Source organism: Phocoena phocoena, chromosome 7 (genome assembly GCF_963924675.1).
Source record: "Phocoena phocoena chromosome 7, mPhoPho1.1, whole genome shotgun sequence".
NCBI classification, from domain to species: domain Eukaryota; kingdom Metazoa; phylum Chordata; class Mammalia; order Artiodactyla; family Phocoenidae; genus Phocoena; species Phocoena phocoena.
In genome coordinates, this window is record NC_089225.1 from 76,743,590 (window position 1) to 76,766,324 (window position 22,735).

Here is a 22,735-nt window from a genome sequence, read left to right on the forward strand (position 1 = left end):
GCTGAATAACATTCCATATATATATATATATATATATATATATATATATATCACATCTTTATCTGTTCATCCACTGAAGGACATTTAGGTTGTTTCCATCTCTTGGCTATTGTGAATAATGGTGCAGTGAACATGGATATGAGGATATCTCAATATACTGATTTTAGTTCCTTCAGATATATACCCAGGAGTGGGGTTGCTGGATCATATGGTAGTTCAAGTTTTAATTTTTTGAGGAACCTCCATACTGTTTTCCATTATGGCTGTACCAGTTTACATTCCCACCAACGGTACATAAGGTTCCCTTTTCTCCACATCCTTGCCAACGTTTGTTATCTCTTGTCTTTTTAAAACTAGCCATTCTAACAGGTGTGAGCTGCTATCTTGTGATTTCGATTTGCATTTCCCTGATGATTTGTGATGTTGAGCATCGTTTCATGTACCTGTTGGCCACCTGTATATTTTCTTTAGAAAAATGTCTATTCAGGCCCTCTGCCCATTTTTTAATTAGATTATTTCTTCCTTTGCTACTGAGTTGTATGAGTTCTTTATATATTTTGGATATTAACCCTTTATCAGATATATGGTTTGCAAATATTTTCTCCCATTCTGTAGGTTGCCTTTTCAAATAAGACATTCTGAGGATCAAATGTATAACATGGTGACTATAGTTAATAATATGGTATTGTATACTTGAAAGTTGCTGAGAGATCTTTAAGTATTCTTACCACAAAGAAAAATGGTTACTTATGTTAACTATGTGAGGTTGTTAATTATGTGGATGTGTTAATTATTTTGATCTTGGTAACCATTCTGCAAGGTATATGTGTATAAAATCATCATGTTGTACACTTTAAATGTATACAATTATATTTGTCAACTATTCCTCAGTAAAGTGTTTGTTTGTTTGTTTGGGGTTTGTTTTGTTTTGTTTTAAGTAAAAAGAGAGAAACAGGCCATATTCTGGGACCTGTGGGGGAAAAATAGAAGATGGTTAAAGAGCTGTCCTCAGTGGCTGTAACAGTGTTACATTGGCAAGAAGCTCAGCCTTTACGCTGGTGCCCCCTTAAATCCTGCCGCCAGTTTTAAGACTTCTTTAATTCCTTCCCTGGGTCCTGGGGACCACCTTCAGTGACTTGAACCTGAGGGAGTCCCCACTTACATTGCCTGGGATACCTCAGGGAGGTATCTAATCACACAGTAAGTGGGAGAGAAAGGTGTATTACAAATATCCCAGGTGGGGCCTTTGTGAACACATTCCCACAGATACACTATTGCTAGTGATGCTTAAGGTTTATTGTTTGATTAGTATAGAAATGTCTGTACAGGATAGAGTTGCAGGAGAATGTCCTTAAAGTTTCCACCAATGATCTTGTCATTGAACTTTGGGCACATGATTTGTTTAAATGTTGGGACTGCTTATAAGCTGATTCTGCTTCTGTCACTAATACCTGAAAGAGTAGTCTCACTACTCCCATTTACTCTCATGTGGTCTTGCGGGAGGAGTCTGGAAATTTGATGTCAGTAGGTGTAAAAGAGTCTTTGCTATGGAGTTATGTTTGCAAGTTATTTTTACAAATCACTGCTTCAAGGTAGTTGGTAAATCTATTTTATGACAACTGCTCGGAGATCCAAGTACTGTAGAGTGTTGTTTTGTTTTCAGAAAGGTTGGATGGGAATATGTTAAAATGAAAATGGCTGGCAATGAAAAGAGGTAATAACTCCTTCAGCCAAATCATAGGTCCTAGTGTATGTCTAATCGTAGCAGACAGGGTAGACTAGATTGTGCTGCAGTAACAAACTACCTAACAATCTGCGGCTTATAACAGCATTAGTTTCTTGCTCACTCACACTGTATGTCATGGATGGGCCATGGCTCTGCTCATGTAGTCTTTACTCTGGGATCTTGGCACATGGAGCAGGCCCTATCTGGGATGTTGGTCATCGCATGGAGAAGGGAAAAGAGATGATGAATGACAAGTTGGCTCTTAAAGCTTCTACCCACATTTAATTGACCAAAGCAGGACACATGGCCATTTCCAAGCTCAACAGGACAGGGATGTATAATCCTCCACAGGAAGGGGCAGTGGCTATTTTGAACAATAGAACCAACTACACTAATATTGTGACTTTAATCTCAGGTGCATATGGAAACTACAATGTCCAGACCAGTCCTCTCTCCAGCCCGCATCAATGCTACAGCTTCTGAAACAGTCACGGTACTTCAGCAAAGGATGAGAATAGTTGAGGAACAGACCAGTTCTCTGAGGGATGACCTAATAATGTTGGACTTTGGTGAAAAAAGGTAAGAAATTAAAAAATTGTGTCACAGTATCTTTGTAGGTTGAAGAATTTTGCCTCACTGGTTACTCATAAGGAGTCACAGTGTGGGTGGTTTGGCAGGTGAAATAGGTACTTAGAAAAGAATTGAGAAATAACATTAGAATATTAATTAGAAAATATTTGCAAGATAGAGTTGTCCTGCTGTAATGTCCTGCTGTAATGTCCTACTACCACTATTCTAAACAGATTTTTAAAGTGTGTTAATTAGGTGCACAAACTTCAATATCCTATTCTCCCTCAATACTTGATTAAAAACAAATGTAATTTTTTATATAATTAGAAAAAAAATTTGGTCCTTTTTTAAAAATAAGAATAGATTTTGATATTAGTTAAGGTGAACATCTACAACTTGATTCATGCATTAATATGGTCTTTATTTTCTTTCTCCAGATTTATTGTAAATTAAGAGAGGTTATAAGTCTTAAAAAAAATTCATAGTTTATAATGAAGTACTCAAAAGAAGAACTGTGTTTTTCCTTTGTGCTCCTGAAGAAGTTATTGCCATTAAAAGTTAGATTGTCAAAGGCCTTGAGGAATCTGGGTGCTTAAGTGGCCAATGCTGAATTTACTGGTGTGATTTTCTTTAAAATTATGTATGTATTTCCTGAATGTCTCTTATGAAGACCTAAAATTAGTATAGTTGGTATAGCACACATAGAATAAATAACTCTTCAGCAAAGATTAAATTTGTACCATTGTTGAGTATGTTAGAACAAAATGGGAATGTTTATTATCACCTTGTTTAAAACTTTTCTAAAAAGGATGTGAAATACTGCCTCCATGCTAACTTTAATTCTTAGTTTACCATTAACATTTAACATGTTTTATATATCACTTGCTTTTACATACAAGATAAGTTTACAAAAAATTCCAATTAAAATAACCATTAAAAAATCAGTGGTCTTGGGCTTCCCTGGTGGCACAGTGGTTGAGAGTCCGTCTGCTGATGCAGGGGACACGGGTTCGTGCCCCGGTCCGGGAAGATCCCACATGCCGCGGAGCGGCTGGGCCTGTGAGACGTGGCCGTTGAGCCTGCGCATCTGGAGCCTGTGCTCCACAATGGGAGAGGCCACAACAGTGAGAGGCCCGCGTACCGCAAAAAAAAAAAAAAAAAAAATCAGTGGTCTTTACCCATCCCACATTGGTCTCATCCTCTTTACCTAATAGTGCTCTCTATGTTTAAATTTGCAGAGGCTATCAGATGCTGGTTAACTAAAGAATATAGTTTTTATACTCAGTAGAAATGTTACATTGATTCGATGGTTGGGATTACCCTATAATATTGTTATATTGGGATCTTTGTCCAGAGGCCACTTGCAAACTCCAAAATGTTTAGAGGAGCCTGTGAGCCAGAACATCATTAGCCCTATCCAGAATGAAATAATTTGTTCAGGAAAAACAGATATTTTATGGAAGAACTGTGAGTTTCTGGTAAATCGAATGTGCCGTCTGGAAAGCCTCATCCAGTCCTTGAAGATGAACATCTTCGTCTGCAAACTGAAAAAGATTTGAACCCACAAAAAACAGGTATAGAGAGAAGAGAATCATCAGAAATTCGGTCCTGTGTGGGTGCTTGATGAGTTCATGATTCTTTTCCTTTCCTGACCTTCTTTGATCTGCTTGATGACCCTCCTGTCCTGTCTGATAGATTTTCTGAAGGAAAGATTGAATACAATACAGGAGGAGCATTCCAGGGATCTGAAGCTATTGCAACTGGAAGTGATGAATTTGTGCCAGCAACTAAGAGATGTAAAATAGAAAGAAGACAAGGCACAAGATGAGGTGCAAAGGTTGACTGTGACTCTGCAGCTTGCCTCAGAGGCAAAGGCTTGAGTCCAGAGTTCTGGAATACAAACGCACAGTTACTGTGTTAGCTGGAGGAGGCAACAGACCCATAAAACTGACTTTTAAAAATAGGTGATGTTGGTGTGAGGATTCTTGACATCTGAAATTTATCTACATTGATAGCCTATAACATTGTGTGCTGTCAGTAATTGAGTATTTATAGATTCCTACCCTCTACATGTGACTGTGCGGATCCAGAGATATGAGGGAGTCTGTGCTCTTCAAGAGCTTATATGCTAGCTGGGAGAACAAGGCATAGCAGGACAAACTAAAGAGAGAAAATAAGGGTATAAGAAATATTAAAGGACAGTATAGGACAATAAGCAAATATTGCCAATAAGTGTTCTGTATTCAGGTGGGTTTGGGAAGGTGGGCATGTCCTGTCTAGAATAGATTAGGCTAGGCTTCAAGGAAGAGACGGGACTTGAGATGAACCTTTAGAAGGCAAAGCAGTGAGGTGAGGACGTTTAAAAGACCACACACAGGGGCAGCAAAAAATAAGACTAGGGAAAAAAACAAATGATTTTGTTTACCCTTCACAGGCCAGGCAGTGTAACAGATGTTATTTTGTTTAAAACATGTTTTGTTTAATCTCTGCAAAACCTCAAGATGTAGGATATTGTTGTCTCTCTCTCTTTTTTTTTCTTTGCGGTACACGGGCCTCTCACTGTTGTGGCCTCTCCCGTTGCGGAGCACAGGCTCCGGACGCGCAGGCTCAGCGGCCATAGCTCACGGGCCCAGCCGCTCCACGGCATGTGGGATCTTCCCGGACCGGGGCATGAACCCATGTCCTCTGCATCGGCAGGCAGACTCTCAACCACTGCGCCACCAGGGAAGCTTTATTGTCTCTATTTTAATGATAAGTGTACTGGGGCTCAGAGAGAAGTCACCTCTCTGAGATCACACTTGCCTGTTTTCTTCCTGTAACTCAGATTTGAACCTAGATCTTTCCCTTGGGTGCAGTTAGGAGGAAATGCATAAACTAGCTGGACAGGAGTGAGGATTTGTTTGTGTAAAATAAGTTGGAAATTGACTAGGGATAAGCTCATAGCGGATTTCAAGATCAAGAATAATCAAGTAGTTGGGCTTGATCCTATGGGGAGTGATTAAATTTTTGATAAGAAAGTGACATAATTAAAACAAGAAAACTAATTTAGCAGTAGTGTAGAGTATCAATTATAGGAGAAGAGATTGGAGATAGGAAAACCAATTAGGAATCCATTGCCTTATTTGAGACATAGACTTTATTAGGTCTGAATTACGGTTGTAGCATTTTGAGAGGAAAGATACGTTAGAATGTGGTATTGGATAGGGGCTGAAGGTAGAGAATAAGGCAAAGACAGCTTTGAGTTTTTACATCTTAGATTGTAGTGCTATTAATAATAATATAAAAGAGAATGAATAGTGAAAGCTGTGTTTTTCATCCTCAACTCCTAAGCATAGATAATATTTGAGGCTAGAAAAAATGGAGTACTTAAAAAAAATAGGAATATACCCTGTAAGAAAAATGTCTAGCAATTACTAGGTTTTCTTCTGATTATTGAATTTTACATAGGAGGTACATGTGACTAATCATTTTTTAGTTATCTGAAAGGGAAAATGATAGAAGTCATGAATCAAAGTAATAAAATAACTTTAAATATCTCATTGTAATAATTACTTTAGACTCATAATAAGAAGTGTTTATAACTGTATTCAGAATAGCATGTATAGGTTGCCCCAAAAAAGTCTAGATTTGAACTGTGATATACCACAGACAGTTTCTTCCTGTCATTTCAGATTATTTAGAACCTTTTCTCCTTCTATTTTAGAAGAATGCAGCCATTATTGAAGGGGAACTGAAGACCACAAAACGTAAAATGAACCTTAAAGTTCAGGAGGTAAGGGCTTCCCTGGTGGCGCAGTGGTTGAGAGTCCGCCTGCCGATGCAGGGGACACGGGTTTGTGCCCCGGTCCGGGAGGATCCCACATGCCGCGGAGCGGCTGGGCCCGTGAGCCATGGCCGCTGAGCCTGCGTGTCCGGAGCCTGTGCTCCGCAGCGGGAGCGGCCACAACAGTGAAAGGCCCACATACCGCAAAAAAAAAAAAAAAAAAAGTTCAGGAGGTAAGATAAAAAGGAAGGTGAAGGGGGCGTTGGAATTGCAGAGGGGGAAGTCAAGGAAGTGGATAGAATGAAAAGAAACCATTGAAGAAGAAAATATGTGGCTGTTTATTAGGAAGATTTTAAAAATATGCCACATGAAGTTATACCGGCCCATATGTGACATTAAGACTTCCTTTCACCTCAATACTGCCACAAAACCAGAAATAAAAAATAAATGCTCTCTGAGCCGGGAGGGAAACAGTTACCATGAAACTCATGCAGTTGCCCATATACTAGAGTTAAGTGGACATACAAAGACCTTTTACACTAAAGTTGTGCTTAAAATAAAAAGCTTTTAATAAGTCTGCTCATCTAATTTTACCTTAAAACTTTCATTTCAGTCTAAATTTAAGTAGATAACAGATTGGAATTATGGAGTAGGTGGCTGCTAAAAGTTGTTGGACTAAAAATTTGCAGCTGAAAACAGTGGAAGAATCAGAAGAATTACCAATTCAATACACCTTGACAGTGGCCTAAAAACCTCAATATTCCCTGACAGAATAATAGTTGACATGAGTCCAAATCAAAAGGATCAAGTTATATTTAAAATATCCTGTTATACAAAACAGAGAAATAGATATGCTATTTTAAAAATTATGAATTACAGTGTGTTTAGGGTGGTGAGTGTAGCTATCTGGGACATTCTCTCATGTAGAGTATTTTATTTGCCAATAGTAACTGATAAAAGCATGATTGTTCATTGTTAGTTGGAGTATATTGTTTCATGCTTTAAAAAAATATTTTGGCTACTTTAATAGATTCTTTTTAGAGCAGTTTTAAGTTTTTATAAAAATTGCACAGAAACAGAGTTCCCATATATCCTTTCTCCCCACCCCCAGAGCTTCCTCCATTATTCACATTCTGTGTTAGTCTGTGATGAACCAGTTTTGATCCATGATTACTAAATTCACAGTTTAGATTAAGTTTTACTTTTTGGTCATCACAGTATACAGAATAGTTTCACTGCCCTAAAAATGCCCTGTGCTCTACATACACATCACCCCGTGCCTCCCTCCCCCACCCCTGTCTTTCCCCAAGCCCCTGGCAACCACTGATCTTTTCACTGTCTCTCTAGTTGGAATCATACAGCATGTAGCCTTTTTGGACTGGCTTCTTTCGCTTAGCATATGCATTTAATCCTCCATGTCTTTTCATGGTTTGATAGCTCATTTCTTTTTATCAATGAACAATAATCCATTGTCTGGATGTACTGTAGTTTATCCATTCACCTACTGAAGGACATCTTAGTTGCTTCCAAGTTTGGCAGTTATGAATAAAGCTGCTGTAAACATTCATATGCAGTTTTTTGTATGGACATAAGTTTTCAACTCCTTTGGATAAATACCTAGGAGTACGATTCATACTTATGATAAGCTTATGTTTAGCTTTCTAAGAAATTGCCAACCTATTGCAGTGGCTATGCCATGTTGTGTTCCCACCAGCAGTGAATGAGAGTTCCTGTTGTTCCACATCCTCACCAGCATTTTGTGTTGTCAGTGTTTCGAATTTTTGCCAATTTTATAGGCGTGTGTATAGTATCTTGTTTTAATTTGCAGTTTTCTACAGAGTTGATATTGAACATCTTTTCATATGCTTATTTGCCATTTGTCTATCTTCTTTGGTGAGGTATCTTAGATCATTTGCCCACTTTGCAGCTGGGTTTTTTTTCTTATTGTTGAGTTTTTAGAGTTCTTTTTATATTTTGGATACCAATCCTTTATCCAGTTTGTGTTTTACAAATATTTTCTCCCAATCTGTAGCTTATCTTTTCATTCTCTTAACAGTGTCTTTTGCAGAGCAGACGCTTTTAATTTTTTTTTTTTTTTTTTTTTTTTTTTTTTGCGGTACGCGGGCCTCTCACTGCTGTGGCCTCTCCTGTTGCAGAGCATAGGCTCCAGACGCACAGGCTCAGCAGCCATGGCTCATGGGCCCAGCCGCTCTGCGGCATGTGGGATCTTCCCAGACCGGGGCATGAACCCGTGTCCCCTGCCTCGGCAGGCGGACTCTCAACCACTGCGCCACCAGGGAAGCCCCAGACGCTTTTAATTTTAATGAAGTACAACTTATCCATTTTTTTCATGGATTGTACTTTTGGTATTATATCTATTAATAAAATATCATTGCCAAACCCAAGGTCACCTAGATTTTTCTGTGTTATCTTTTAGAAGTTTTATAGCTTTGCATTTTACATTTAGGTTTTGAATTATTTTTTGTGAAAGGTGTGAGGTCTGTATCTAGATTCTTTGGGTGAGTTTGTGTATGTGTATGTCTAGTTGTTCCAGCACCATTTGTTGAAAAGACTATCCTTTGGATTGCCACTTAACATTATTTTTTTATTGGGGAAGTCTTAATTCTTGGTGCTGTAGTAAAATATTGAATTTTTATTGAACTTGTCAAGGACCTGAAGAAGGACTATGCTAGTCAAATAGGGACATTTTGAGGGTATGTGAAGCAGGCAGGATATATTAGTCTGCTGGGGCTGCCATAACAAAGTACCACAGACTGGTGGCTTAAACAACAGAAATTTATGTCTCACCATTCTGGAGGTGAAAAGTTCAAGATCAAGATACCATCAGCAGGTTTGGTTTTTTCCTGAGTCCTTTCTCCTTGGCTTGCAGATGGCTGTCTTTTTTCTGTGTCCTCACATGGTCTTTTCTCTGTGTACACATCCCTGGTGTCTCTTTGTGTACAAATTTCTTCTTATAAGGACAACAGTCATGTTGGATTAGGGCCCACCCCAGCGGCCTCATAACTTAAACAACTCTTTAAAGGCCCTATCTCCAAACACAGTCATAGTTTGAGATACTGGGGTTTAGGCCTTCAACATATGGATTTCAGAGGGATGCAATTCAGCCCATAATAAAGGACTATACAAAGATAAACTAAATGCAGTATATATCTTTCTAAGAGATAAGAAATATATATATATATATATATATATATATAAAATCTGGTTCTGATGAACATGAAATAGATTAACTGGTAGCCCTTCATAATGCTTTAGGGATGAATATCTTAGTAGTATAATTATCAAATAAAGATTCCCTTTATAAGGCACTTAAATTATATCTTGAGAAAATTATACTATATAATTCGATGTAGAGCTTAGAAAAGTATATTATGCTACTCTAAATTATAAAGTGATTGTAATCTGATACTAAAATAAAACCTGAAAAATATAGCCCAAAGCAAAAACTATAGCTCATTCTTAAATAAGATTCTAATATTAATATTTAACTGATTATTGGATAAGGAAGGAATTTCTAATCTTGAAAAGAAGGAACAAGATTATAAAAAGCTCTATAAGTTTGACCATATAAAAATTAAAATCTTATACATGTATAAAACAAAACTAATGAAACATAACAAAACTAGATAGTTAATAATCTTCCCTTTTAAAGAACTTAAATTGACTTAAAAAAAACAGAGGGCAAAGGATAAGAACAGTTCAGAAAATATATAAAGAACTAATAACCATATTAGAAAATGTTTAATCTCACTAGGGACCAAAGAAATGAAAAAAATATTAAGGAGTTGTTTTTCATTTATTAGCAAAGATTTAAGAAAGTGATAATCTGTAGTGCTGATGATATTCATTCAAATACTACTGATAAGGTAAAATTGGAAGGAGAATTACAAAATGTATCAAAAGTCTAAAAAATGTTTATACCTTTAACCTAGTGATTCCTTTTGTAGGATTTATCCCAAGGAAATAATCAGAAATTCAATGAAAGATTGATTCACAAGCATGTTCAGCAGAACAGTATTTAGAATAGCAAAACACTGGAAATATCCAAATGTTCAGTGTTACGTGTATGGTTAAGAAAATCATAGAACATTTCCAGAACGGGCTATCTTGCAACTATTTCATGTCAACATATTTTTCATCTCATTTCACTTTTTAAAAACTTCTGAAATTGTTAAATATATCATCCTTCAAGAAAACACATATAAAGTACATATGTACAATGTAGAGAAGAGTTATAAAGTGTACTCTTACATCATGTTTACTGGGGTTTAAAAATAGAATTTCTGGAACTTCCCTCGTGGCGCTGTAGTTAAGAATCCACCTGCCAATGCAGGGGACATGGGTTCAAGCCCTGGTCCGGGAAGATCCCACATGCTGTGGAGCAACTAAGCCCGTGTGCCACAACTACTGAAGCCCGCTCACCTAGAGCCCATGCTCCACAACAAGAGAAGCCACCACAACAAGAAACCCGTGCACTGCAATGAAGAATAGCCCCCACTCACCGCAACTAGAAAAAGCCCACACGCAGCAACGAAGACCCAACGCAGCCAAAAATAAATAAATAAGTAAATAAATTAAAAAAGAAATTCTTTCAATTTAACGTCACTTCATAAAAGGAACAGCATTTTTCAGTTCCCATTTAAATTAGAAAGGATTTCTTTACTTCATGATAAAAGAGACTCTTAACCTTCTTTTTATCTTTATCTGACTCATAGTCATTTATTGATAGAAATAAGGTCAGTGTACCCAAATTCTTGAGTGTTGTTTTTGTCTGCTGCTTAACAACTACTTCATTGTTTTGATCTTTAAGTTCCAATACATGAAAAAAGAAATCCGATACATAATTGAAACAGCTTTCAGAGGAATGTTTATAATACTATGGGTTAAAAAAAATATATATATATATATATGTGAAGAAATCAAAATACAGGAAAATAAAGAGTTAAAAAATAAAGTTAGAAAATAGAGAAATACAGAAAATACATATACTAAGACATATTAGTGTTTTTCAAACTTGACAGCAATACATTGTAAGACATTTTACACTGCAACACCATACATACATGCATATACACAAACATTTCATGAAGCAGTACTTACCCTTCCTTACTACTTGCTATGTGCTCTGATATTTTCTTTCTATTCTTTTCTCCCTCGCCTTTTTCAAGTGCTTCTTGCAACTTACTAATGCATCTTGACACACAGTTTGGAAAACAGACTTACACAGTAGGAAGATGAGGGTAAAAAGTTTGACTCTGCATTTCTTAGAAGGTTATCCGTTAGGGAGAAACAAAAGCATGTTTCTGAGTAGTCATAAATGAACGAAGAATGGGGGTGAGGTGGCATGTCTGGTAAACTTTTCATGGTGACTTTGATCTTTGTTAAACTGCTATGAAGTTCCCTTGCTCTTGCCTAACTGCAGTGTTGCTCTATAGCTAAGGAGACGACTGTCTGAAGAAAAGCACCTAAGGGAATCTCTTGAGAAACCTGGATCAGGCGTGCTACTCAAAATACAAGAAATGGGATCAACAGTGAAGGTGGAACGGAAACAGGTAGAGAGATTTTCTCTCCTTGTTTATGTTGGGAAAGTGAAACCAAAAGGGAAAAGCTAATGTTTTACCTACAAACCTATAGTTTTGCTTATTACCTCTAGATTTATTAAATTCTTTTCTTTTCTTTTTTTTTTTTTTTTTTTTTGAGGTTCGCGGGCCTCTCACTGCTGTGGCCTCTCGTGTTGCGGAGCGCAGGCTCAGCGGCCACGGCTCGCGGGCCCAGCCGCTCCGTGGCATGTGGGATCTTCCCAGACCGGGGCACGAACCCATGTCCCCTGCATTGGCAGGCGGACTCAACCACTGCGCCACCAGGGAAGCCCTAAATTCTTTTCTTTAGTATTCCTCTATTAACATTCTTACTACAATTTTAAAAATTTTAGTGCAAAATAAGAAAGGACTCAGATGCCATTTAGTCCAGCACTCTTAATTTATGAATGAGGGAGCTAAGGACAGAGAGGTTATTTTGTCTCAGGCTTTACAGAAGTGAACTCTTAGTTCCTGGGAGGGAATCCTTCCCTCTACACCATATAATCTCTATTACAAGAATTGATTTTGGAAAGCACTGACCTAGTCTCTTGTTATATGTATTGTATATGATGTGCAGAGAAAAGAAAGATTAAACTGAGCTGACATTTGAAGCAAGGAATAAGTCAAATAATCAGGAATGTGTTTACATTGCTGTTTTCAAGGCTCATTATTTATTTTAGCATAATATTTTTGCTTTCATCAAAGTTGTTATTTGAAATATCTACATGTAATTTAGAATATTTTAAATTCTAAGTACCAAGGCAATTAGTAGTTTCAAATCATAATACCTATTATTGGATTACATAATTTTTATTAGTTTAATGAGTGCTGTCCTTCACAATGGAATTATAAAGAGGATTCTACTTAAAGAATTTGCAAATGATCCTTTATTACTATACTTTAGAGTGCGAATATAGTAGGCACTAGCCACGTGTGGCTATTTAAATAAAAATTAATTTTATTTGTTAAAATTAAACAAAATTAAAGATTCAATTCCTCACTCACTCTGGCCACATTTTGAGTTCTATTGAAGAGTGCACAGAAAGTTCTCCTGGACAGCACTGCTGTAAGACACTGTTGAAGAGTGCACGGAAAGTTCTTCTGGACAGCGCTGCTGTAAGACACTGCACTCTGTTGAGATCTTTAACTGTAACACATAAACACCACTTCTTCCTCCAGGAACATTAAGATCAGAAAAATCTGCCTTACGCCTGTGCTATAAGTTAGCTTAGTAGAAATCTTTACCTTACAGAAAAGGAGTTTTTCTTATACGATTTCAGGTGCAAATTTTGCAGCAAAACTGTGTTGCCCTAACGCATTTCTATTCAGACCAACCAAGAACTACTGGCACAGGAGTGACAACAGAAAGGGAAGTTGGAGACCGCTACCTCACAGCTCAAGTCTGATCTAGGTATGAAAACAGATGCTAGAAATTACACTTTTGTTAGTTTTTTGAGATTTCATGTGAAAACTCTTAAGATTCCAAATTCTCGAAGTGGCCAGTGTTACTGGTATTTCCCACAGACCTGAATGTAAAAAGTTGCTGATTTCCTTTTTATCTGTGGCACTGAGAAAGACAGAGAATGTTGGTAATAAAATAGAATTTGACCCTCTTAATTGTAAACTTATGTGGATTTTTTTCAGGTTTATTTGACTGTGGACATGGGAACATTTGGGTTCTATAAATCTAGATTGAATATTGGATAATAGAATGCTAATAAGGAAATGAGGTCATTAATCCTTGCTCTCCTACTGATTCTAATGATTTATCATGTCAGACTCTCCATTCTTCAGGTTATCAACCTATTGTGGTCAACTTGTATTTGTAGAAATGGATAGTTGTAAGGTACCATAGAGAGAGGTTAGATTAACTACTCGTTTGAGGAGGAAAAAAACATCTGTTTTTAAAAAAAAGAGTCCTAAAAGGTGACAGAGCTAGGAAATGGAAGTGTCTAGACTTGATTCCAGGTCGCTCAGAGACATGCTTCTTCCAACCCAACAGCCCTTATCAGACTACTGTTTGTTAATATATAATTGTAACAGCAGTTTTCAGGTAGATCTCACTATAGAGATCACACAGAGTTCCAGTGCACTGCTTTACGCGTGAATAACACTTCATGATTTACACAGGGCTTTCACATACATTATCTCATGTAATACACAAAACTATCTGTAATTCCTAAAGTTACAAAATGAATAAATGGTGAGGTGAGGCCTCAACCTAGATCTTCTAACTCCAAACCCAGTGTTCTTGCCACTGTGGCTTCCCTGCTCTGTGGCTGTAATGAGGACAGGGAATACCAAAAGGGAAATGAAAATTAAAGGAAAAAAACATAAAGGGTAATCCATTCAATGCTTTTCCTTACTGCTTTTAGCAGAAAGTATTCTTTTTCCATATAGTTATTGAGTAATGAATTATTCTGTGAAGTTCCCACTGATAATGCCCCTAAATAATTTTCTGCCTTCCTGTGACGGCATGCCTACAAAAATACATGTTACATTTTATTGTACTACCACATTATCCCATTTGAGCCTTACAGCAAACTTGTGAGAAAGATAAGAAAATATACCCCATTCTACAAAAGGATAAAAAGATCTATAGTGAAGGACTCACAGTAAACAGAATAGCTGGGACTAAAACACAGCTCTTTCTATTATATTAGTTGTCCTTCTAATGAAGTGATTTTTTAAAATGTGACTTTCTTAATGGATTAATGCTTTATTTTGGAATTTTGTAAGAATATATGGAAGACCATTAAAAACATTGAGATTAGAATAACAGTAATTCAAATTAACATTGAAAAAAGGAAGCCTGTCTGAATACCAGCTATATGCTTCATATTGAATAATAGATGCTTTACATGCATGCAATTTTATTACTTTAAGGTACAAATAGTTATTCTAACTAGATTAATCAAAGGAATGCCTTTAGATATTTGCTTCAATGAATTTTAAAATGTACTCATTTATTAATAATTGTTTATTTTATTTATTAGCAATAAACATTATATATATATATGTGTATGTATATGTGTGTATATTACACACACATTAATTAAAGTGAGTAAATTGTTCTCCGAAGTAGGATAAACATTCCCCTTTTAGTCTTTCTTTGATTAGTGGAATTTTCAAAATACATCATGTAGTTTATCTTTTTGATCCTTCACATATGTTAAATTAGAATTTATTTAAAATGAGTCTTGGACTCATTTTCAAGAAGTACAGTTTTTCTGAGTATATCATAAATAAAATGAGATTTTACGTGTGTTATAATTTTCTGGCTTTAGAATTTTTAAGTGAAACAAAACTAATAGACCTTTATGAATTTTCTATGAAGCCAAACATTAACCTCAGAAAAGTTTATATCTCTTGGCTGCTAGTATACAGTGCCAAACTGTTCTCCTATTTCTGCCTTTGGCTTTATTTTCACTGTATATACATACTCTGAGTGGTTTCAGATCTTTTATTTTTCCCACACCAAATCATTCTCCTGAGCTCCAGATGGTATCTTACTGCCAACTAATCGTCTATATTTAGATGCTTTGCAGATACCTCAAAACACATGATGAAAGCTTAAGTGTTGCAGTCATTTTTACTTATTATATCCTCCAAACCTGCTCCTTGCCCTGAATTCCCTGTTAGAATCCACCAACCACCCCCACTGTCCAGGTCTGTACACTAGATATTTTCCTTGACTCATCTACTGCCTTTACCCCACCGGTCAGTCACCAAGTCCTGACAATTCTCCCTGCTTGCTTTTCACAAGTCTTTTCCTTCTGCATCATTACCTCAGAGCCAGCTCTCATTGTTTTACACTTGGGTTACTGCAACAGCTACTAAACTGATCTCCCTGTCTTTATTGAGCCTTGGTCAGAGTAATCTAACAAAAGGCTTTTTGATCTTTTTGATTGTGTGCCTCTCTGTCTTGAAATCCCTCAGACTCGTCATCATCTGTGCATTGAGTAAAATGTGACCTCATTTACCATTGTACGTGACTGTGGACTAGTTTCTTGATAATTTCAGGATTTAGTTTCCAGTCTATAAAAATATGATAGAAATACTTGCGTTCTCCTTATTTCTGCAAAATACAGACTAAAACAAATTTTTTTTAAAATCAAAGTTTCTCAGGGAAAATACCATGTGATTTCAATGTAGTTGTAAGTTATCATCATAGTTATGTGGACTTTTTTTGTTTTTAGTTTCTAGAGATGACCTCATTTCCAAGTTGGTTGAAGAAAATAAGGGAGGTTTTGAGTACAGAGGTTTTCTTTCATCTCTTCACTAAATAGTATTTCCTCACTCATGTTGGTTTACAGTCCTTCTGATTCTCCTAAAATCTTTATTAAAAAAAGTTTCAGTGTAAATGAGTGTATATCCAGAACTGTTGTCAACTGGGTATTAGGAAGTATTTCATGCAGATTATTATAGTTTGAAAAAAGGTGAATTGGCAAAACTAATGAGACTTATTTGCATTTTATACCTATTGCAAATGAATTGTTGTGAAGCTTTTTTTATGAAATGTAAGAAATAGTAACTATTTTTGGTGATGGTTTATCAACAACATGAATGTATGTACTTACTACCACTGAATTTAACACTTAAATAGTTTTATGTGAACTTACTCTTAGAAATAGTTAAAATGAGTATAGTGCTATACAGTAGGCCCTTGCTGGTTATCTGTTTTGTATATAGTAGTGTGTATATGTTAATCCCAACCTCCTAATTTATCCTTCCCCGCCCCTTTCCCCTACAGGGGAAAAGAATCTGAAAAAGAATACATATTATTATATGTAATTGTATAATAATATAATGTATATTTGTATATAATATATAATATTAATAGTATTATTATATATAACTGAATCGCTGTGCTGTACACCTGAAGCTAACACAATATTGTAAATCAACTATACTTCAATAAAAAAGACATTTCATTAAAAAGACTTAAAAATGATAAATTTTGTTATGTGTATTTTACCACAATAAAAAATAAAAAATAGAATAAATGTTACTACTTTTATATCAAGACATTTCTAAATCAGTCTCATGGTGTAGATGTTATATGATGTTAACTTTTCTTGAGATGCTTCTTCCGGAAAGCTAGAAAAGTGGTTCTCTCTCTGAAGGGAGAGGACTTAGACTTTGTTCTTCCCCATTTGACGAAGTACCTATTAGGTAAAACCCAGCCCACAACTCACATCCCTATCGCCTTTCCCTCATCTCAAAGAGAACATTTTTTTTCACAGAACAAAGGTGCTTTCTTCTACTCCACCTTCAGGTATTCTTTGATGAAAATCTCTTCCCCTACTTATAATTTTAAAAGATCCTTGCATGTGTTTCTTTGAAATAATAAGCTCATACTGCTAATAGGAAGAAATGTGTATGTAACATAAACTAAAAATATTTCATCTCAGAAAGTAGAATTTTTTTTTGACATAAGGGTACTAGGTAAATATCAAGGTTTGTTTTTAGGCAAGTTCTTTCTAATTGGAGTCCCAGTATGAGAATATTTTTAATAAATAGTTTTGATAAATAATTAATAAATTAAGAGAAGTTTGGGAGTTGGATATATCAAGATTTTAAAAAATCCTTTATAAGACACTTATCTATGTATATTAGAACTTGAACTGGTACTAGCCACAATACAGAACAGGTATTTTGATAGAGATACATGTAATAGCTTTTACATATAGAAAAAGAGAAATTCTTTTTTTTTTTTCCTGTAGAATATACAGATGTCTTTCAACAAGGAACATGAACAAAATGCATATTTGAGGTCTGAAATAATATCCCTTCATGAAGCATCAGAAAAAGCACAGGTAAATCTTCCCATTTCTCTAGTGTTTAGATGTTAATTTTGTTCAGTTAAAGAACCAAGATTAATCCTGGTTACATGAATTCATACCATTGCCATCATCCAAAATTTTTATTTCCATAAGATTTACTTCATTTGTGAAACATCATCAAATTAACTACATTTCTCATTTCACCCTCTAAATTCCTGTGATACGTAGGTATTTGAGATATACTGCTAAGACATGCACTAGTTTAAACTTTGCCTTGTTTGCTTTCTAATTTACTCACTAAATGTATGCCTTTTATTTCCCCCTGTGAAACTCTAAGCAGTTCAATGCCAAGGGCTATCTTACACTTTCTTTGTATCTTCTATGGCAAAGCACAGTAGGAACCTAATAAATACTTGCTGATTTTGGAGTTATGTGTAATCATTTTATGTGGGATAGTGGTTCCCAAATTCAGCTGATGTTTTCTGTATATGCATGTACATGGAGAGGAGTCACCACATATGCAAGCAACCAAGTTATTTCTCATAGGGCCCAAAGAAATAGTATCGATCGTTTAAAAGAATTTTTTGTTAGTACAATTTGATTATTTCAATGTTAGGATCATAGTGTTGTTATGCTCTCTTTATGATAAAGAAAATACAAAATGTGATCTTTCATAAAATAATAACAGTTACTACTACTCTTACTATAAATGATAGTTAACATTTACTGAATCCATACTACAGTCATGGCACAATTCTAAGCACTTCATGTTACTAACAAATTGTAATCCTCTCAATAGGACTTCTTTAGAACTATTATTATTCCCATTTTAAAGATAAGAAAGTTGATATACAGAGAGGTTTAATAATATAGCTAGGGCTTCCCTGGTGGCACAGTGGTTAAGAATCCGCCTGCCAATGCAAGGAACAGGGTTCAAGCCCTGGTCCGAGAGGATCCCACATGCTGCAGAGCAGCTAAGCCCGTGTGCCACAGCTACTGAGCCTGCTCTCTAGAGCCTACAAGCCACAACTACTGAAGCCCTTGAGCCTAGAGCCCGTGCTCTGCAACAAGAGAAGCCACCGCAATGAGAGGCCCACGCACTGCAATGAAGAGTAGCCCCTGCTCACTGCAACTAGAGAAAACCAGCATGCAACAAAGAAGACCCAACACAGCCAAAAATAAATTAAAAAAAAAAAAAAATATATATATAGCTAGTAAGTGACACAGTTGGAATTTGAGCCCAGCAATCTAGCTGTAAAGAAAATTCGCTATTTCTTTTCAAGGAGCAAGAGTTCTCCTCTGTCTTACCCCCAAGTATTCCTTGATAAGTAGTTTGTGCATCTGGTTATAACTTTAAAATGCCCATGAATGTCTTATGATGCTGTCCCACTTATGATGCTGTCCAGATAATCTTTATCTCTCCTTTCTTGTTACTGTTTTTTTGAGTGTTTTTTCTATGAACCCTTCAGAGTTATTTGCCCCATCCTTAAGGAGTTTATACATTAAAACATAAGATCCTTACCAAATATACTTTGCAAAAATAACTGAGAATTAAGATAAATATTTTCCACAGGAATACAAATTTCAAAATACCAAAAGGGCAAGAGAATTATAAACTAACTACATGTATGATAGATGTGTTACAGAAAAGATTTTTGTTTTATTTTGGAAGGTTAATCTTGTGAAATGGCACAGTGATCTGTATTTGCTTTTTTGAATACTGTAATTGGTGATGAAGGAGCTTAGATATTTTGTTATCAGCTAAACAATTCTGAAAGCTCATCATCCAGTTTTGAGAATGAAACATTGGCCATGCATCTACATTGTAAATTCCATTCTGTAGATGTCTTGCTGTAATTGACCAGCATTCAAAATTATGAAGAATGGAAGATTGGTAAACTGCCAAATGCTTCAGTTCCACTGTATCAACAAATTTCCCCTTTTAACTTACAGTTGTTTAGGATGATGACTGCAAATATTTGAAAGTATTTTATAATCTAATGAAATATCAATTGGGATTAGGTTAAATAAATTAGGTTCACATGTATGTGACCATTGTTAAAAATGATGATACGTGAGTAAAAAGACTTATTTATTGGAGAGATCTGTGATTTGCTGTATATGTTGTCTTAGGTTTTGAATGACCAACTGACTAGAAAGTGTTCAGAGCTGAACAGAATGCTTCAGACTGTTAGAATGGAAAATACCAGAATCATTGCTGACCACCAAGCCATTCTGCAGGTATTCATTTTTAACACTAGTCAATTTCTGGTAGAGTCATCAGGAAGCCTCCTTGGCTAAGAGATCAGGAAATACAAATAGCCAACTGGATACATAAAATATTTTAGCAATTAGTTTCAAGGATTTTTCTGAATTATTTTATTTTTTAATTGTTTTCTGTTTTCATCAGAGGGGTCATTTGGCCTTACACTCAATGCTTTCTTAATGGTTTCTTCTCAAATATCATTACTTTAGGAAAAGTAATTACCTGTCCCAGTATTGATAGAATCATGGAGAATACTTATGACTGACCCTAAAGTATTTACCTTTTCCCCAAAGACCTGTGCTTTCCCATTTTGCTTATGCCATTCCCTCTGCTGAGAATGGTCTTTACTTCATTTTCAACTGTTTGAGATTGTGTTCATTCTTTAAGACTCACTTTCACCCAGAAGCTTGATCACTCCAATCAGAAAGAATCCGTTTTGTCTTTTAATTTCTACTTCTAGGACACTAAACAGGCTGTAATAATAAGGCTCTCTCTCTTTTTTTTTTTTTTTTTGAGCATACTTACTGCATACCAAGCATTGTGCTAAGGATTTTACATATATTACCTTCTTTAATCCTAGCAGTTACGTAAAGGGATATTTGTCATCCTCGTTTTACAGATAATAAAAATAAGATTTAGAGAAGTTAATCAACTTGCCCAAAATCACCCAGCTAGTATAGGGTGGAGCCAGATTTAAATCTAGATTTGACTCCAGACTCAGTGTTTTTAATCATTTATGTTATGTTGCTTCTCTTGTTCTGCATCCTATAGTAGTAGTTTATGTGCATGGCTCATTTCCTGTACTACATTCCTAGGACATTGTCTTACATATCTTTGTTATTACCCATAGGGCTAAGTGTGTTTTGCACATAACAGGTACTCAATAAGTATTTTTTATTCAGCAAGCATTTAGTGTTTATCTCATGCAAGTATGTTGCTAGATCTAGATAGAATTATGGCAGTGAACAAGACAAGTCCCTACTTCCATGGAACTTACAATTTAGTAGACTGAATAATGTGACTTATGTATGTAACACTTTCACAAACATTTTAATACTTTGGAATGTGACACAAGTGAGATCCCATTTTACCAGGTATGAAGGTGTGAAGGTTTGCCTTGCAGTCAAATATTGTTCAAAAAGAAGTGTTTTAAAATATGTTTACAAATATAATTGTTAATATGTACTATATTTACAAAAGCTTTATAAATTGTAGGTAGAGGAGGTGTGCATAAAAATGCTGTTTTGATAATTGAAAATAGTAAGCCAGAGAAAATTGTGCAAAACAGTTATAGACTTTTGCTGTAGCAGTATCTGAGTGCAATTTCAGATACTGCCAAAAGAATTTACACTAAACTATGAAACATGATTGTCCCTGGAGAATGGAATTATTTGGAAGCGATGTGGGGGAGATAGAGGTGGAGCGATCATTTCACTTTATATACGTTGATATTGTTTTACTTTTTAAAATATAGTATCATGTTGAAATTTTAAAGTACCAAAATATACTTAATATAGTTTTTTAAAAATCTTTTTTGGAGTATGGTTTCTTTACAATGTTGTGTTAGCCTCCACTGCACAACAAAATGAGTCAGCCATACACATACAGATATCCCCTCCCTCTTGGACTTCCCTCCCATTTAGGTTACCACAGTGCATTAGGTAGAGTTCCCTGTGCTATACAGTATGTTCCTATCAGTTGTCTATTTTATACATGGTATCTAAAAATTTGTTCATGTTAGGAGTTTTATAAATTTTGCAGCAAGCTGGATAAATAATGCATCTTGATTATTGGCTAGAAGAGCTATAAAATGATAGAATTGTGGTCAGGTCAGGGTAGGTACAAAGAGCAAGCTGGAAATTAAGATAAATTCTTTTAAAAAGGAGTTTTATTTATATAAATTAAATTTGTCTGTTGTAAGTATCAGTATCTTTGATCAGTTGTTTAGAGTGATACCCTATCAAATGACTTCTGGCATCTCAACTTTTAATATTGCTTCTAACACTCAGGAAGAACAGAAAATGATGACACAGACATTTCAAGAACAAAACTTACTGCTGGATGCAGCCCATGCCAGTATCACAAATGAGCTACAGACTGTTCAGAATGAGAAAACACAACTCCAAATGCATCTGTAAGTAAACTGTGGGCAACTTTTGCATCTTTTGTTTTTGCATTTGTATTTCTTATCTTTAATGAAAATGTTTAATTCTGCATTTGCTGGGCCAGTCACAAAAATAAAGACTCTGCCCTAAAGGAACTAGTTTTGTTAGAACATTTCGGTAACTGCTCTCAGGAGGAGATATGTTCTGTAAGAACATTTAGTCTTTCTGTTAAAGAAGAACTCTCGTTCAGCTTTCATATCTCCTTGTTCTCTTCCTGCAGGGACCATTTAGTCCTTGATCATAACCAGTGTATCCAGAAAGCACAGGATGCTGAGAAGAGGGCAGCTGTGCAAAAAGAGCTGCTAGAATCAACTATTGCAAGATTGCAAAGTGAACTGGAAGCATCAATACAAGAGAAGACCTCTCTGCTAGAGGAGAAAGAAGGACTTCAGAGAGAGGTAGGTAGAGGCAGATTTATGTTACCTCCTGGTTGTGGTGGTGATCTTGTTTTAAAATTTTATTGTAAGTGCAAAAGACAAGAAATACAACCCAGATGCAGTTTGTCTGAGTTGCCCATGAAAGAGATCTTTGGGTGGCTAATCTGTGTCTTTTAGCATGCGAGTGCACTGTGCCAAATAGTTACCCTTATATAGCATGAGTGAATGTTAACTAACCATTCACACATCCTCATGTTAGTTAAGGAGTCAGATTTTAAACTCGATTTTCCCAGTAGGAGTGGGACAGTGTAGCAGAAACAATGTAAGGGGAAACAGCCCTGTCTTCCTAGTTAGGAAAGAACCAGCAGAGTCTGACATGTAGACGTGTCTCTCTAATTTCAGGGCTATTTGTGAAGTCTGCTCTGCCTCAGAGACTCCCCGAGTGGCCCCTTTTCTGAGTGGATGTGCTATCTCTGCAGTGT

At 35.9% G+C, this 22,735-nt stretch overlaps 1 pseudogene; it reads left to right on the forward strand.

The window, feature by feature from the left end:
* Positions 1–2,135: 2,135 nt before the first annotated feature.
* On the forward strand, positions 2,136–13,070 carry LOC136125733 (coiled-coil domain-containing protein 150-like; annotated as a pseudogene).
* The last annotated feature ends 9,665 nt before the right edge of the window (positions 13,071–22,735 follow it).